Source organism: Oryctolagus cuniculus, chromosome 18, assembly GCF_964237555.1.
Source record: "Oryctolagus cuniculus chromosome 18, mOryCun1.1, whole genome shotgun sequence".
Classification (NCBI taxonomy): Eukaryota; Metazoa; Chordata; class Mammalia; order Lagomorpha; family Leporidae; genus Oryctolagus; species Oryctolagus cuniculus.
In genome coordinates this window covers 41,568,925-41,585,615 of record NC_091449.1, presented here as the reverse complement: position 1 = coordinate 41,585,615, position 16,691 = coordinate 41,568,925, and the positions used below count along the sequence as shown (strand labels likewise).

Below are 16,691 nucleotides of genomic sequence, written 5' to 3'. Positions count from 1 at the left end.
ATAAGATGCTGAGATGTGATATCTTGGCTTAGCAGCCCTGGTCAACTACCTTCCTATTGTAGAAGCAGGTTTAATGCTTCACACCCACCCACCTGCCTCTCCTCTCTCCATTCTTGCCATAGAGTTACATGATAAATTAGTATTCCCTGTTTACATTTACTGTGGTCATGGAAGTATTTTTTCCTGCCAAGCAGTGGGTCTCAACTGTAACTGGACATTAAATCATGCAGGGAACTTTAAATAACCCTAAAGCTTGCCTGCTCCCCAGATCCATTAATTCTAGGCTCTCCTGGGTTGAGGCCCAGGCATCAGTACTTCTTGCTGCTCCCCAGATGTTTACAATTTTCAGTCAAGAGTAAGAACCATTGTTGAGAAACCAAGTACTGTTACCTTGGTTTCCTTGTTTAATATTTGACTCTGGAATATTTTTTTATACTCAAGCCTAAAGAAGCAGGGTATTTTTTTAAGATTTATTTATTTATTTGAAAGCAGAGTTATAGAGAAGCAGAGGCAGAGAGAGAGAGAGAGAGAGAGAGAGAGAGAGACAGAAAGAGGTCTTCCATCTGCTGGTTCATTCCCCAAATGGCCGTAACAGCCAGAGCTGGGCCATTCTGAGTTAGGAATTTATTCCAGATCTCCCACATGGGTACAGGGGCCCAGGCACTTGAACCATCTTCTACTGCTTTTTCAGGCCATAGCAGAGCGCTGGATCAGAAGTGGAGCAGCCAGGACTTGAACCAGCACCCATATGAGCCGGCACTGCAGGTGGCGGCTTTACCCAATAAGCCACAGTGCCGGCCCCACTTTTTTTTTTTTTTTTTTAATATCTGCTTAGTTTTCTATATCTCAGTAATTCTTCTCAAGCCCCTCTGAGTGCTGTCGTCTACACTGTCAAATACAGCAGGTCATTTGCAAATTCCATTTCCTACAGAGACCTTTGAAAAGGTCCTCCACTACAGAAAGGTTGCACTTCCTATGTGGCCTGCCACACAGCTCTCTATCCTTCTCTGTTTCATCCCTGAGCATACTCTGAGTCTGCTGTCTTTCTCTTCCTTGACACGCTCTTTTCATTTTGGTGAAGATCCCTTAGTAGCTTTCTGAGAGATGCTGCATAGGAGTGTATTTGGGGGCTGTTGTATGCCCAAAAATGTTTTGATTTTACACCCAAATTTAGGGGCCGACACTGTGATGTAGTAGGTAAAGCCACTGTCTACAGTGCCAACATCCCATATGGGTGCCAGTTCAAGTCCTGGCTGCTCTTCTTGCAATCCAGCTCTCTGCTATGGCCTGGGAAAGCAGAAGAAGGTGGCCCAAGTGCTTGGTTCCCTGCACCCCTGTGGGAGACGCAGACAACATCCCATATGGGCCCCAGTTCAAGTCCTGGCTGCTCCTCTTGCAATCCAGCTCTCTGCTATGGCCTGGGAAAGCAGAAGAAGGTGGCCCAAGTGCTTGGTTCCCTGCACCCCTGTGGGAGACGCAGAGGAATCTCCCAGCTACTGGCTTCAGATTGGGCCAGCTCCAGCCATTGTGGCCATTTGGGGAGTGAACAAGCAGATGGAAGACCTCTCTCTCTGCCTCTGTCTCTCTGTAACTCTACCTTTCAAATAAATATTAAAAAAAAAATTGATGGAATGAAACTTTGGCTCAGTTTAGAATTCTGGAGTTGGAAATTACTTTTCCTAAGAATTTTGAAGCCATTATATCCTAGCACCCAGTGTTGTTTCTGAAAAATGCAATTCTTGTCCTAATCTTTGATTTAGGAACTTGATTGTCTTTATGGTAGGTTTTTGGCTGTTCTCTTTAACTCCAGTAGTCTGAAATTTTCTGTTGATGTGTTCTGCTGTGGCTCTTTTTTGTTTCATTGGCTGGGCATTTGATAGTCCCTTTAAATCTGTAAAGTCATGCTCTTGAATTGTTTTATAACAATTTCCTATACTCCATTTTCATTTCAGAAATCCCTATTAGTTGTATGTTGGACCTCTTGGATTTTTTCTTCTTTTCTTATCTTTCTTATTATTGTACTTTGTGAAGAATTTCTGTAAGTTTCCCTTCTCATCCTCTCATTGAATGTTTTATTTCTGCTTTTACTTTTTTATTTACAAAAGTCTCATATTTTCTGATTGCCTCTGTAGCTGACACTTTTGGTGCTCTAGCCATAATCCTTGGCATTTGCCCCTGCATGTTTGCTGTGAATATTTATGACTGCCCAAGGTCTATTTTCTTCCAGGTGGCAGCCTCAGCCTGAGTGCAGGAAAAGCTGGAAGAAACAAAGGTCAGTTCCCTTGGAAGAAGCTGGAAACTCTGCGCCCACTGGTTGGAATACCTCGGAGGCAAATCCTGCACCATCATCCAGAGTGCCCGGGTGAGATCAAGCTCCATTTGCCAGCGATGGTAACAGATTTGACAGCACACATTTTGTTGTCTTCCTACTCTTCCCTGACTCACTTCTCCAACCCAGTATTTTCTGAAATTTTCTTTTTTTTTTAAGGACTTATTTATTTGAAAGTTAGAGTTACGCCAAGGCAGAGGCAGAAAGGGAGAGGTCCTCCATCCTCTGGTTCACTCCCCAAGTGGACTCAACAGCCAGAGCTGGGCCAATCTGAAGTCAGGAGCCAGGAGCTTCTTCTGGGTCTCCCATGCAGGTGCAGGGGCCCAAGCACTTGGCCATCTTCTGCTGCTTTCCCAGGCCACAGCAGAGAGCTGGATCAGAAGTGGAGCAGCTGGGATTCAAATCTGGGATGCCAGCATTGCAAGTGGCAGCTTTACCTGCTACGCCACAGCGCCAGCCCCCTGAAATTTTCTTCCAAAAATTACTTGTACTGGAATCACTGTCTCAGAGTCTGCTTCTGGAGAAACCCAAACCAAAACAGTCCCTTCCCTTTTTTAAACAGGAACATTTGCTTCTCTTGTGGATGCAATTTATTGATACTAATTATAGTGAGATATAACATTTATTTTTAAAGAATAGCTCCTTTATTTTAAAATTTATTTGAAATAAATTAGTTATTAATATAATAGAATATTAATATAAATTATTTATTGAAAGATAGAATGACAGAGACAGAGATCTTCCATTAGCTGATTCACACACACATACACACACACACACACACCGATGCCTGTAACAGCTAGGCCCAGGCTAGGCCAAAGTCAGGAGCCAGGAACTCAATCCAGGTCTTCCACACAGGTGGCAAGGACCCAAGTATGTGAGCCATCACTTGCTGCCTCCCAGGATGCGCATTAACAGGAAGCTGGAATCAGAAACAAAGTCTGGACTCGAGCCCATGCACTCTGGTATGGGATGCAAGAGCCCCCAGTGGCGTCTTGCCTGCTGTACCAAATGCTCACCCACTAACATATATTTCAAAAGGCTCATTCTTGCTGATGTAAGGAGACTTAACTTGGCTTGTGAGTTTCTGAGATTCCTCCCGTTTCCTCCTGAGAGCAAATGTGCCCGGCTGGCAGCATCTTTGGAGCCAAGTGATAGGCGGGGCCAAGATCCATGCACACTTACAAGTCGTCCTCATTTTTAGTACTGTGCTTCCTCCTGCCCTTTGTCGTGATTGGTGTTTTTGGGTCACGAACCTCCCTGGTTCCATTTTTCTCAACTTCTGCCAAGGTGTGGAAAGTATAGCTGCCTGGCCACACCAAATCTGAAAGGTACGCCAACTGGTTATTCCTGTTATAAATGCTATATAAAATTTCACCTCAATCTAATTAAAATGACATCACTCATTTTATTATCTCCCATAGTTTTTGTGGTTGAAGAACTTGGGACGGGCTCAGCTGGGTGGCTGTAGCTTGGGATCCTTCATGCAGCTGCAGCTGGACACTGATTGATGTTGGACCAGTAGGGAACTGGACAGGAGTCCTCTCTTATCTGTGTAGTCTTAGGGCCTCTCCGTATGGTGTCTGCATATCGGCTACTTTGGGCTTCCTCGCAGCGTGGCAGACCCAGAAGTTTCTGATTCCGGCATGAGAGTCCCAGTCTCGAGAATTTTGCAGCATCACTTCCATTGCATTCTTTGGTCACTCCAATTGAGCCTGCCTCAATTCAGTGGGAAGGAGCATAGACTCCAGCTCTCAAGAGGAGGAAGGGCACAGTCACATAGTGGAGTAGCATATGGAATAAAATTTATTATAGTGGCCATCTTGGGAAAATAATCTCCACACTGCTCTCACTACCTCTTATACAGAGGTCCTACTCATGCTTCTGTTTTAATCCCACTCTACCTCCATCCCACCATTCTGGATCAACTCCTAACATTTTGTGGTTTAAGTTCATGAATTTCCTTGATACTTGTGAGGGCCACTATATACAGGTGTGCAAACTGGACAGCACACACGTGCCGTTCACCTGGCAAACACTGTACTTCGTCTATTTTTTGTGATATTTCCCAGCAGATGGAGGTAAAGTGGGAGGGAGAGAACAACAGTGGAGGAGGAGCAGGGGTACACCAAGGTCAGGGAACAGGGTTGGGAATACATAGTTTTAACCATATTCTGGACTTAAAATTGCATAATTTTTTTTCCCTCTTGGCTTTATTCCTATTAACGAGGGTTTCTCAACTTTTGGCACTACTGACTTTAGACTGGTCATTCTTGGGAAAGGGAGCATTGGCACTGTATGTTGTAGGATGTTTAGCAGCCTCCCTGACCTCCATAGGATACAAAGGCACTTTCCCACCCAGTTGTGACAAAAATGTCTCCAGACATTGTTTAGTGTCTCCTGAGGCTGGGAGGGGCAAAATCATACACACACACACACACCACACTGAAAACCACTACTGGGGCCAGTGCTGTGGCATAGCGCACTAAGCCCTGGCCTGCAGCGCTGGCATCTCATATGAGCACTAGTTCAAGTCCTGGCTGCTCCACTTCTGTTCCATCTCCCTGGTAATGTGCCTGGGAAAGCAGCAGAGGATGGCCCAAACCCTTGGGCCCCTGCACCCATGTGGGAGACTTGGAAGAAGCTCCTGGCTCCTGGTTTTGGATCAGTGCAGATCCAGCCGTTTTGGCCATCTGGGGAGTGAACCAGTGTATGAAAGACCCCCCCACACACACACACACTCTGTTTTGGTCTCTGCCTCTCTCTGTAACTCTTTCAAATAAGTAAAATAAATTTTTAAAAAAGGGATAAAAGGAGCTGGTGCTGTGGTGTAGCGGGTTAAGCTGCCGCCTGCAGTGCCGGCATCCCAGCTACTCCACATCTGATCCAGCTCTCTGCTGTGGCCTGAGAAAGCAGTGGGAGATGGCCCAAGTCCTTGGACCCCTGCACCCATGTGGAAGACCCAGAAGAAGCTCCTGGCTCCTGGTTTCGGATTGGTGCAGTTCTGGCTGTTGCAGCCAATTGGGGAATGAACTAGTAGATGGAAGACCTCTCTTTCTCTCTCTGCCTCTCCTCCTCTTTCTGTATAACTCTGACTTTCAAATAAATAAATAAATCTTTAAAAAAAGAGGGAAAAAAAAGCAAATAAAATACCAAGAAACTAGATGGAAGTAAATAATAAAGATAGAGCAAAAAGCAATGAAAAAGAACACAAATATTCAATAAAGAAAAACAAAACAAAAATAGCTTATTGAAATATGCTAATAAAAACCATAATTCTTATTAAAAAAAAAAAACACTACTCTCAACTGACCTGAAGACTTCTTAGCAATTGTAACCCAGTCAGCTGTCTTCCTTTTTTCTGTAACAAATAATTATTTATGATTTTCTATTTTTTCAACATTCTATTCTGTAGGCATTTATAGGAGGTTAATTCTTCTTAATTTACTCTTAGGTCTTTCTTATCAAGTTTATTTACTGGCTTTCTTTTAAAGAATTTTGAGGGCCAGCACTGTGGCTCACTTGGCTAATCCTCCGCCTGTGGCGCCGGCATCCCATGTGGGCGCCGGGTTCTAGTTCCAGTTGCTCTTCTTCCAGTCCAGCTCTCTGCTGTGGCCCAGGAAGGCAGTGGAGGATGGCCCAAGTGCTTGGGCTCTGCACCCGCATGGGAGACGAGGAGAAGCACCTGGCTCCTGGCTTTGGATCAGCACAGCGCCAGCCATAGTGGCCATTTGGGGGGTGAACCAACAGAAGGAAGACCTTTCTCTATGTCTCTTTCTCTCATTGTCTAACTCTATCTGTCAAATAAATTTAAAAGAAAAGAATTTTGAAAATCTTTAAAATGTGATACATTTTTTAAACTTAAACTTTAATTAAATTATCTTTTGTTCAAAAGACAAGAGACAGAGAGAGGTCTTTCATCCACTGGTTCACTTTCCAAATCCTCACAGCAGCCAGGGCTAAGCCAGTCCAAAGCCAGAAGCCTAGAACTCAATCCAGAGGGCTAGCGTTGTGGCATAGCCACAACACTAGCATCCTATATGGGTGCCAGTTCCAGTCCCAGCTGCACCACTTCCAATCCAGCACCCTGCTAATGCACCTGGGAAAGCAGTGGGAGATTGCCCAAGTTATTGGGCCCCTGCTCCCACAAGGGGAACCCAGAAGAATCTCCTGGCTCTTGGCTTTGATCTGTCCCAGCCCCCGCTGTTGTGGCCATTTGAGGCATGAACCAGCAGATGGAAGATCTCTGTCTCTCTCTCTTTCTTTCTGTAACTCTGTCTTTCATATAAATAAAATCTTTCAAAAAAAAAAAAAAAAAGAACTTAATTCAGATCTATCTGCATGGCAAGGGCCCAAGTACTTGAGCCATAATCTGCTTCCTCCCCGGGTGTACATTAATGGAAAGCTGGAATGGGAAATGGAGCCAAGAGTCAAACCCAAGTATTCCAATATAGAATGCAGACATCCCAAGTAGCATCTTGGTGTCTTTTCTTTTTTTTTTTTTTTTTTAATGTGTGTATTTATTTTCCGAATGCAGAGTGATGGAGGAAGGGGGGAAGAGACGGATCTTCCATCTGCTGGTTCACTTTCTGAATAGCTGGGTCTGGTCAAGGTCAAAGCCGGGAGCCAGGAACTCCATCTTGATCTCTCACAGGGGTCTCAGAGGTCCAGATGCTTGGCTCAGCTGGGTATTCCCAGGTACATGAGCAGGGAGCTAGATTGGAAGCAGAACAGTTGGGACTTGCTCTGACGCTCCAATACAGAATGCTGCTGTCACAAGAGGCACCTTAACCAGCTGTGCCACAACACCAAGTCCCCCAAGCAGTATCTTAACCACTGCGCCAAACATCCACTCCTCAAATGTCATACATATTTATTGCTAAGAATTGGGGGATATAAGAAAGCACAGGGAAAGAAATTAAAAATTTCCCTTAAGCTCTCCTTCAGATAACCATGATAATGTTATTTTGTTGATTATTCTTTTACTTTCCAGTCTTTTTCTCTCTCTTTCTCTGTATGGAAGGTATGTATGTATATTGCGATATTGTGAAATATACTGTCTTAGTCCATTTTCCGTTGCTGTAACTGAATAACTGAGACTGGGTATTTCATAAAGAAAAGAAATTTATTTCTTACAGTTCTGGAGGCCGCCAAGTCCACACGGACGGGCCTCATCTAGTGAGGGTTTTCTTGCTGCTGGCAGTGGGGAGGAGGACATTCTGAGTCCCCAGAAGTACACCTGAGAGAACCTAACAGACTTATTCTCGAGATAACCAATTAACCCATGACCTAATCACCTCTTAAATGTCCCACCTGGTCCCACCTCCTACTACGTCACAGTGGGGATTGAATGTCAATATGAATTTTGGGGGTGACGTTCAAACCACACCACCTACATTTGGTCTTCATCTCTGTTTCCTGATGGACAGTTCCTTAAATTCTTGTAACCTCCAGAGTGACAATGGGGGTGGGAGGTGGTGGAAGAAACAGGCTCAAGTTTGAGTCGATAAACCAATGGCCAATGGCTTCATCAACCATGCCCACATAAGGAAGGTTCCCTAGCGACCCAAAAGGATGGGTTCTGAGAGCTTCTGGACATGTGGGTTCCTGGGAGGTTGTGCACCCAGAGAGGGCATGGAAGCTTTGCCCCTTCTCCCTTTCCTCACCTTGCCCTGTACATCTCTTCATCTGTAGCCTTCATAACATCCTTCATCATAAGTAGGTACATGTAAGCAGAGGATTTCCCTGAGTTCTGTGAGCTGCTCTAGCAGTTTCATCAACTTTAATGAGGTGGGTGTGGAGACCTCAACGTATAGCCAGTTGGTCAGAAGTGCAGGCCACAACTGATGCTTTGATTGCCTGCTGAAGTGGGCAGTCTCGTGGGACGAAGCCCATGACCTTGAGCTCTGACACTCTCTGCCCCTAGACAACATCATAACTGAATTAAATTAGAGGGCATCCAGCAGGTGTTTGCTGGAGAATCTACCAGAGAATTGTTTGGTGGGTGGAGCATCCCTCTACCCAAAAATGGGGTCAAAAGTCTTGAGTGATTCTGTGAGAGTAGAGAATAGGAAAAAGCACTTGGCTTTTTCTCTTTTCCCATTTCCTTCACATATATGTACACATGTGTGTATAACGTTTTAAATAAAACCTCTTTTCATGTGGTACCATTATAATATGTCTCCCTGCTGTAAGCACCTTTTGCAATCACTCCGTATTTGCACATTGGGCAGTTCACCCTACAGCTCAAGTTCTGATGTCTGGGTTGACAAAGGCCATCACTGGCCACTATCTTGTGTGAAATACAGAGAACAACCGCTGTTCCCTCTCAAAGCATAACTTGAAGAATATTAAAAACTTAAGTCCCATGTACTGAGCATGTACCCAAGATGGAGTTAACTTGTTAATAGGCAAACAGCAAGTGATAAACATGATGCAAAGGAGAATTAGAGGGAAAGGGATTATATGGTCCCTCAGGAAAGGCAGCTTCAAATCAGTCTGCTAAGTTAGAGACAAACTGATTAATATCCTAGGCTGGCGCCGCGGCTCAGTAGGCTAATCCTCCGCCTTGCAGCGCCGGCACACCGGGTTCTAGTCCTGGTCGGGGCACTGGATTCTGTCCCGGTTGCCCCTCTTCCAGGCCAGCTCTCTGCTGTGGCCAGGGAGTGCAGTGGAGGATGGCCCAAGTACTTGGGCCCTGCACCCCATGGGAGACCAGGAGAAGCACCTGGCTCCTGCCTTCGGATAGGCGCGGTGCACCGGCCGCAGCGCGCCGGCCGCGGCGGCCATTGGAGGGTGAACCAACGGCAAAGGAAGACCTTTCTCTCTGTCTCTCTCTCTCACTATCCACTCTGCCTGTCAAAAAAAAAAAAAATCCTATAGATATTACATAGATGTGGACATCTGGCACAGTGGTTAAGATGCTGCTTGGGATGCCCTTATTCCATCTCAGAGTGCCTGGTTTTGAGTCTCAGCTACCCCACTTCTCGTCCAGCTTCCTGCAGATGCTCACCCTGAGAGGCAGAAGGTAATGACTCAAGTACCTGGGTCTCTGCCACCCACGTAGGAGACTCAGATTGAGGTCCAGGCTGGCTTTAGCCTGGCCCAAGCCTGGCTATCGCAGGTGTTTGGGGAGTGAACTAGTGGATGGAAGATCTCTTTCCATTTGTGTCTCTGCATTTCAAATAAAATGAAAACAAATAAATAAGCATAAAGTATATTATACAGGGCAGTACAACTATAACCTTTAGGATTATCTTTTCTACCAGACAAAAATCATTTGCATCTCTATGAAATGAAGTTCTACAAGTAAGCATGTAACTCTACAGATTCTAGGTCCCAGTCAACAGAAAAACTCAAGTCCAGCAAAGGAACACTTTTTTATAGTGGAACAATCAGGAGTGATCTGTGAGACCACACTATGGCTTGCCGCCCACTTTCTGCCTTATTTCCAAGTTTTCAGTAATTTTTCTTTTTTTGTTAAGATTTATTTATTTATCTGAAAGTCAGAGTTACACAGAGAGAGGAAGAGACAGAGAATGTGTGAGAGAGATCTTCCATCCATTGGTTCACTCCCTAAAATGGCTGCAATGGCCAGGGCTGTGCCAAGTCGAAGCCAGTGGCCAGAAGCTTTTTCCGGGTCTCCCATGTGGTTGCAGGAGGTGCAGGGACTTGGGCCATCTTCCCTGCTTTCCCAGACATGTTAGCAGGGAGCTGGATTGGAAGTGGAGCAGCTGGGTCTCAAATCCCATATGGGATGCCAACATTGCAGGCGGCGGCTTTACCCACTATGCCACAATGCCAGCCCCTTCAGTAATTTTTCTTAATAGCCCCTTTCTTTCCTCTAGTTCCCCAAGCAAATTCAGCACAGTGTTCCCTAAGGGGAAGTGGACAAGTTTCCTTTCATTTCCCATTTTCTTCCCCTTGAACCTACACTCCGGGAAAGCAGGGACAGTCCTCAGGGACCTGGATATTTCCAATTAGTGGCTCTTGGCCAGTTTTCCTCATCCATGGGGCTCTGCTCCTTTCTTTTCTTCTTCCTTTGTTACCTGCTTTCAGTTTTAAAAATATGTAACTTTCATTGAGATATAATTGACATGCCATACACCCAGGTAAAGCATACAATTCCATGGCTTTTAGTATATTCATAGAGCTGTGCAATCAGTTTTAGAACATTTTTCATCACCCTAAAAAGAAATCCTATACCTATTAGCAATCATCCCTGTTTCTACCCAGCCCCTGGCAACAATTCTGTCTCCATGGATTTGCCTGTTTGGGATATTTCCTGTCATTTGAATCATGCCATCTGTGGATCCTTTATGATGGTCTCCTCTAATGATTGTTTAAAATTTATTTTATTTATATGACAGAATTAAAGAAGAGGGAGATTCACAGAGAAATCTTCCATTCTCTGGTTCACTCCCCAAATGGCTAAAACAGCCAGAGCTGGGCCAGAAAGAAGCCGGAGCCAGAAATTTCATTCATGTCTTCATGTGGGTGCAGGGGCCCAAGGACTTGGGCCATCCTCCTCTGCTTACCTAGGTACATTAGCAGGGAGCTGCATCAGAAGTGGGGCAGCCAGGACTCAAACCGGCACCTACATAGGATGCCAGCATTGCAGGCAGTGGCTTTACCTGCTATGCCACAATGCCAGCTCTTTCTCTAATGTTTTTAAGATCCAACCATCTTGCAACATGCATCAACACTTCATTCCTTTTCATTTGACAAACACCATTCCATCGGAGAGATATGCCACATTTTATTTATCTGCTCAATCAGTTGACGAACCCATGAGTTGTTTTCACCTTGGGGCTATAATGAAACATGCTGCTGTAAATACTTGCTACAAGTTTGTTTGTTTTGGTGGACATGTGTTTTAATTTCTCTTGGATAAATACCTAGGAGTGGAATTTCTGGGTCCTATGGTAATGCTAAGTCAAACCTTTCTAGCCAGAGTGCAGCCAAGATGTTTTTCAAAGTAGCTGCACCATGTTACATTCCCAGCAGCAGTGTAGGCTATTTTCATCTTCATTCATTGATGGATGGTGGTAACTACATGGTTTACTATGTGCCAGTGTGCAAAGTGTATGAGGATTCTCATTTCTCTGTATCCTTATTAATACTTGTTCTTAGATGTTTTATTGTTGATGTTATTATAGCCATCTTAGTGGACAGGAAATGGTACCTCATTGTGATTCTCATTTCTCTGTATCCTTATTAATACTTGTTATTAGCTGTTTTATTGTTGATGTTATTATAGCCATCTTAGTGGACAGGAAATGGTACCTCATTGTGATTTTGTGGTCTTGCTTCTTAGACCAGTCTCATTCAGAAATCAATTTCTCGGGCCCAGTATTGTGGCATAGGTGGTTAAGCCACCACTGGCATCCCATATGGATGCCAGTTTGAGACCCACCTGCTCCACTTCTTAGCCAGCTCCCTGCTAATGCACCTGGGAAAGCAGCAGAAGATGGCCCAAGTCCCTGGGCCCCTGTAGCCATGTGGGAGACCTGGAAGAAGATCCTGGTTCCTGGCTTCAGCCTGGTCCAGCCCTGGTCATTGTGGCCATTTGGAGAGTGAACCAGTGGATGGAAGACCCCTCTCTCTGTCTCTCTTCTCTCTAACTCTGCCTTTCAAATAAATAAAAAGAAATCAATTTCTCACTCAATTGGAGGCACCTAGTGCTGTGCCCTCCAGTTAGCCTTGTTTCTGTTTGTGCATTGAGTCTGGTTGATGAGTGAAGAAAGACTGCCATGCTGAGCCATCCCACAAATGGGTGCCCCCAACAGGGCAGGACCTGGGAACCAGATACCCGTGGAAAATAGAGGTGATGAAAGCCCAGAGTTGTTGTTTGAGGCAGAGGAAGGCGGAATGGAGCCTGGCCCTGGGCTGGGCCCCTTCAAGGAGGTCCTAGACAACTGTAAGGTGTCAGCTGAGGGCTGCAGGAAACAAAATGACCTTTTCCACCCCCCTGCTGTGCTGTCAGAGATTCCACTGCACTCCCAGAAGTAAGTGAATGAGTTGCCGCCTTTTAAAAAATGTGGATCCTTCTGGGAGGGGCAGGCATCCTGCAAGAAGTCAATACCTTATTGTGAATTTGTTTATCAGATGCCAGCCCACGGCCTGTGGGGGACAGGGCTCAGAGGAAGTGGGAGTTTGGGCTCACTGAGCAGGGAGGGAGGGGCGCGCTGGTTGTAAAGGACTGGCTCTGCTCAAGGGTCCCTTCCAGCGTGTTGAGACAGGGCCAAAATTGGGTCAATGAGGGTAAACGTTCAGCTCCATTCATCAACGGACACTCCGTGGGCGGTGAATGTAGTTTATGACATGCTGCACAGGGCGCTGGGTGCTTTGCAAAGAGTTTTTCTATTGTATGTATCTATTAATTTATTTTACATACACTTACAGCACAGTCTGCCACCGCCTGTCTCACACTCCACCTGTCACATCTTGTTAGCTCCCCTGAAAAGTGATCCCCAAGTACGAACATTCTTTAGGACCTTCCTGGCTGTCCTCCTCACTTACCTGGTGTACTGCACGTCTTGCTGATTTCTCAATTTTGTATTCAATCCTTTATAAAGCAGTGTCTTCCTCTGTTCCGAATGTCCCAATGGCTTCCTGTCGTGGTCACTATCAAAGCAGAATCCTTCTAAGACTCTATAAAGCACTCCCTGGACCATGCCCCCTTTACCAGCAGCCACCAGCTGCTCCTTGCTTAGCCACAGGACATCTGCTGTTCCTCCAACATACCAGCACGCTTCTGCATAGAACACACTTCTTCAGGGATCCACATGGCTGATGTCCTCCCCTGCTTTAAATCACAGCTGACAGTCGGCACCGTGGCTCACTAGGCTAATCCTCCGCCTAGCGGCGCCAGCATACCAGGTTCTAGTCTGGGTCGGGGCGCCGGATTCTGTCCCGGTTGCCCTTCTTCCAGTCCAGCTCTCTGCTGTGGCCCAGGAGTGCAGTGGAGGATGGCCCAAGTGCTTGGGCCCTGCACCCACATGGGAGACCAGGATAAGTACCTGGCTCCTGCCATCGGATCAGCAGCGCAGCGTGCTAGCCGCGACGGCCATTGGAGGGTGAACCAACAGCAAAGGAAGACCTTTCTGTCTGTCTCTCTCTCACTGTCCACTCTGCCTGTCAAAAATAAATAAATAAATAAATAAATCACAGCTGAAAATCACCCCCTCAGAGAGGTCTTTCTTAACATTCCCTCACATGGGCTGGCGCTGTGGCGTGGCCAGTAAAGCTGCTGCCTGCTGTGCCGGCATTCCATCTGGGCACCAGTTCCAGTCCTGGCTGCTTCACTTCTGATCCAGCTCTCTGCTATGGCCTGGGAAAGCAGTGGAAGATGGCCCAAGTGCTTGGGCCCCTGCACCCACGTAGGAGACCCAGAAGAAGGTCCTGGCTCCTGGCTTCAGATTGGCACAGCTCCAGCTGTTGCAGCCAATGGGGGAGTGAACCAGTGGATGGAAAACCTCTCTCTCTCTCTCTCTCTGTAACTCTGACTTTCAAATAAATAAATAAATCTTTAAGAATTTTTTTTCTTCTGCACCTAAAAGAGGCCTATATTGCTGGCTTACTCACTGTCAGAAAAGAGGGTTACAAATACAGAAAGTGAGAACGAGAATGAATTCTGTGGTGGTGTTGGAATTTTAGAGTATTACCTCATGCTTTTCAATATGTGTGAATGGAAGTAGAAATAAAGGTGCAAATGGTGTGTGTGTGCTGGTGCACACACATGTGAGTGTGTGGACACACTTGTGTTCTCTATCTCAGTCCACGCGCGAAGCCCTGGGAGCAGCAGTGGTCTCCTGAGAATGGCTGATTCCAGGGCTGGAGCAGGAAAAGTACAAGATTAGCCTGGAGCATCTTTTTTTTTTTTTAAGATGTATTTATTTACTTGAAGTCAGAGTTACAGAGAGGTAGAGATCCAAAGTGGAGCTGCCAGGACTCGAACCGGTGTCTATACAGGATACCGGCATGTCAGGCAGCAGCTTTCCATGCTATGCCACAATGCCAGCCCCTGGAGCATCTTGTGTCAAAAAAAAAAAAAAAAAAAAAAAAAAAAAAAAAAAAAGTGCTCAAGGGACAAGGGGATGCTTCAAAAAGAAAAAGGAACCAGCTGGAAGGGGCTCCCACCAGCCAGATATGGCTCAGGTGGAGCACCAAAATTGTTCATGATAATTGAGTGTAATTCATTCACAGAATGAAATAAACATCCATAAGTCCATAAGATATAAGTGGAAAATTTGAAAGGATCAAGATAATTATATGGTTTCCAAAATCCTCCCTTCCAAAATATGTTTTCATTAAAAAGGTAAAAAGAGTAACTTCACAGTGGAGAAACCTGGCAGCCACCACCTGGGTAATTAACCAGCTGAAGTTACTATCTGCAGTAATGGGACAATTGCATGCCACCTGGTAGGTTGCAGGGAGCGCACAGCTCTATCCGTGTGATGTTTTTGCCAAAGGCACAAGTACATAATCTGAATCAAATCGTGAAGACGCATCAGATAACCCCGAACTGATTCCACAAAATAACTGGCCTCTAGTTTTCAAAAAGACATTAAGGAACTGTTCTAAACTGGAAGAGAGGAAAAAACACAGCTACATAATCCATGTAGTTCTAGAGGGGATCGCGTAGCTCTGAAGGACATTATTGGGGCAAATGGCAATGTTGAAAAGGGATCTAAAAAGATTTAGGTGGTCATAATGTATTGGTGTTAGCAGAATGATGCAATTTTTTTGGTAATTTGGGTGAATCTCTGCTGGACTCATTGACAGTTCCAGCAACGGCCAGATGCCTAGTGTGGTTGCAACTGGTGCCGTCGACTCCCAACCAACCTTTCTCCACTGTCCTCTGTGTCTCCTCCACTTTCTCAGTGGACAGGTTGGTCATCACCCCAGGCATGTGGAGTTTTGGTTTTCTTCTTGGGCTTGGATTGTGCTTCCTGGAACTGGCGTATTATCCACTGTGGGCAGCCGAGCTGGCAGATCCTGTCACGTAGGGTCCACTACTAGTATCTGGGCTTTCATTCCACCTTCCAGTCAAACGTGAGACTTGAGCAAGTATGCATAGTGGTGCGCTTCCTCCAACAAAAAGTAAAGCTTGCATATGCAGCATCTTTCAGTTTAGTTTTTCTTGGGGTAGCTAGCAACGATGGTGAAAATAAAAAGCTGTCGAATCTCACACTCGAGTCTTTTGAACAGATGCCCCAAGGTGAGGAAGAGAAGGGGCTGGTGTGCAAGAAGATAAGCCCGACTCAAAGGAGTGCCTCTCTGTTCTTTTGCCCACAATAATCAAAGCAGCTGGCCTTTCTGGAGAGTAAGTTTTCCTGCTTCAAAATAACACCAACTGTAAAATGACAGACAAGTATCTGATTTCTGCCGGTGACAAAGTGACAGGGACTGCTGGTGCTGTCAAGTTTTATTTTATTTTGACTACGTCTGTAACAGAAGAAATGCTAAATTTTATTTAGAGGTCAGTGAAGAACAATGTGATTTTTTTTTCGTCCAAGCTTATGAACCTGCTAAGTTCCAGCCACTGGCCCCAATTAAGGACATCTGAATTAATACATGATGTGTCTTGGGGCCGGCGCTGTGGCGGAGCGGGTAAGGCTGCTGCCTGCAGTGCTGGCATTCCATATAGGCACCGATTCAAGTCCTGGCAGCTCCACTTCTGATCCAGATCTCTGCTGTGGCCTGAGAAAGCAGTATAGGATGGCCCAAGTGCGTGGGCCCCTTCACCTGCCTGGGAGACACGGAAGAAGCTCCTGGCTCCTGGCTTCAGATCAGTGTAGCTCCAGCCATTGCAGCCAACTGGGGAGTAAACCAGCAGATGGAAGACCTCTCTCTCTCTCTGCCTCTGCCTCTCTGTAACTCTGCCTTTCAAATAAATAAATAAATCTTTGAAAAAAAAACAAAATATATGATGTGTCTGAAAGTCTGGATAGCAATGTGAAAAAAGTCACTGTAGAAAGCTCAGAGAGATGATTTGGGTTTTGACTGGGGTGAAAACTGTGGGCAGCGACAACAGAATGGAGGTGAGTAGCCATCTGGAGAGAAAGCCAGCTGGACTTGGTGATGGATGGGACGTGGGAGCTGGTGGAAATTCTTGGCAGTTTGGTTGCACTAAGAGATACTGCAGAAGAGCAGTGCAGCTTCTGAGGCATCATGGCTTTGCCAGATGCTATGGGTGCCTGCTACTGTAAAGTTTCCCCCTCTCGCCCCAGCCATGTGGAGTGTGTTCCCCAGGACACCTTCCACGATACTCCCTTCTATCTGCCCTCCTGTCTACCCTCCAGAATCCCCCCTCCACCTTTGCATTTCTGAAACTCCAGGAGTAAGGATGCATCTGCTA

General features: G+C 45.8%; 1 long non-coding RNA gene across 1 annotated transcript in view; it reads left to right on the top strand.

The window, feature by feature from the left end:
* The window catches only part of LOC127491307 (uncharacterized), a 29,233-nt gene extending 15,728 nt beyond the window's left edge, over positions 1–13,505 (top strand). The window contains exon 3 of the long non-coding RNA XR_007919920.2: positions 2,228–13,505. This is a non-coding gene — a long non-coding RNA (uncharacterized lncRNA). The remainder of the gene's footprint in view (positions 1–2,227) is intronic.
* The last annotated feature ends 3,186 nt before the right edge of the window (positions 13,506–16,691 follow it).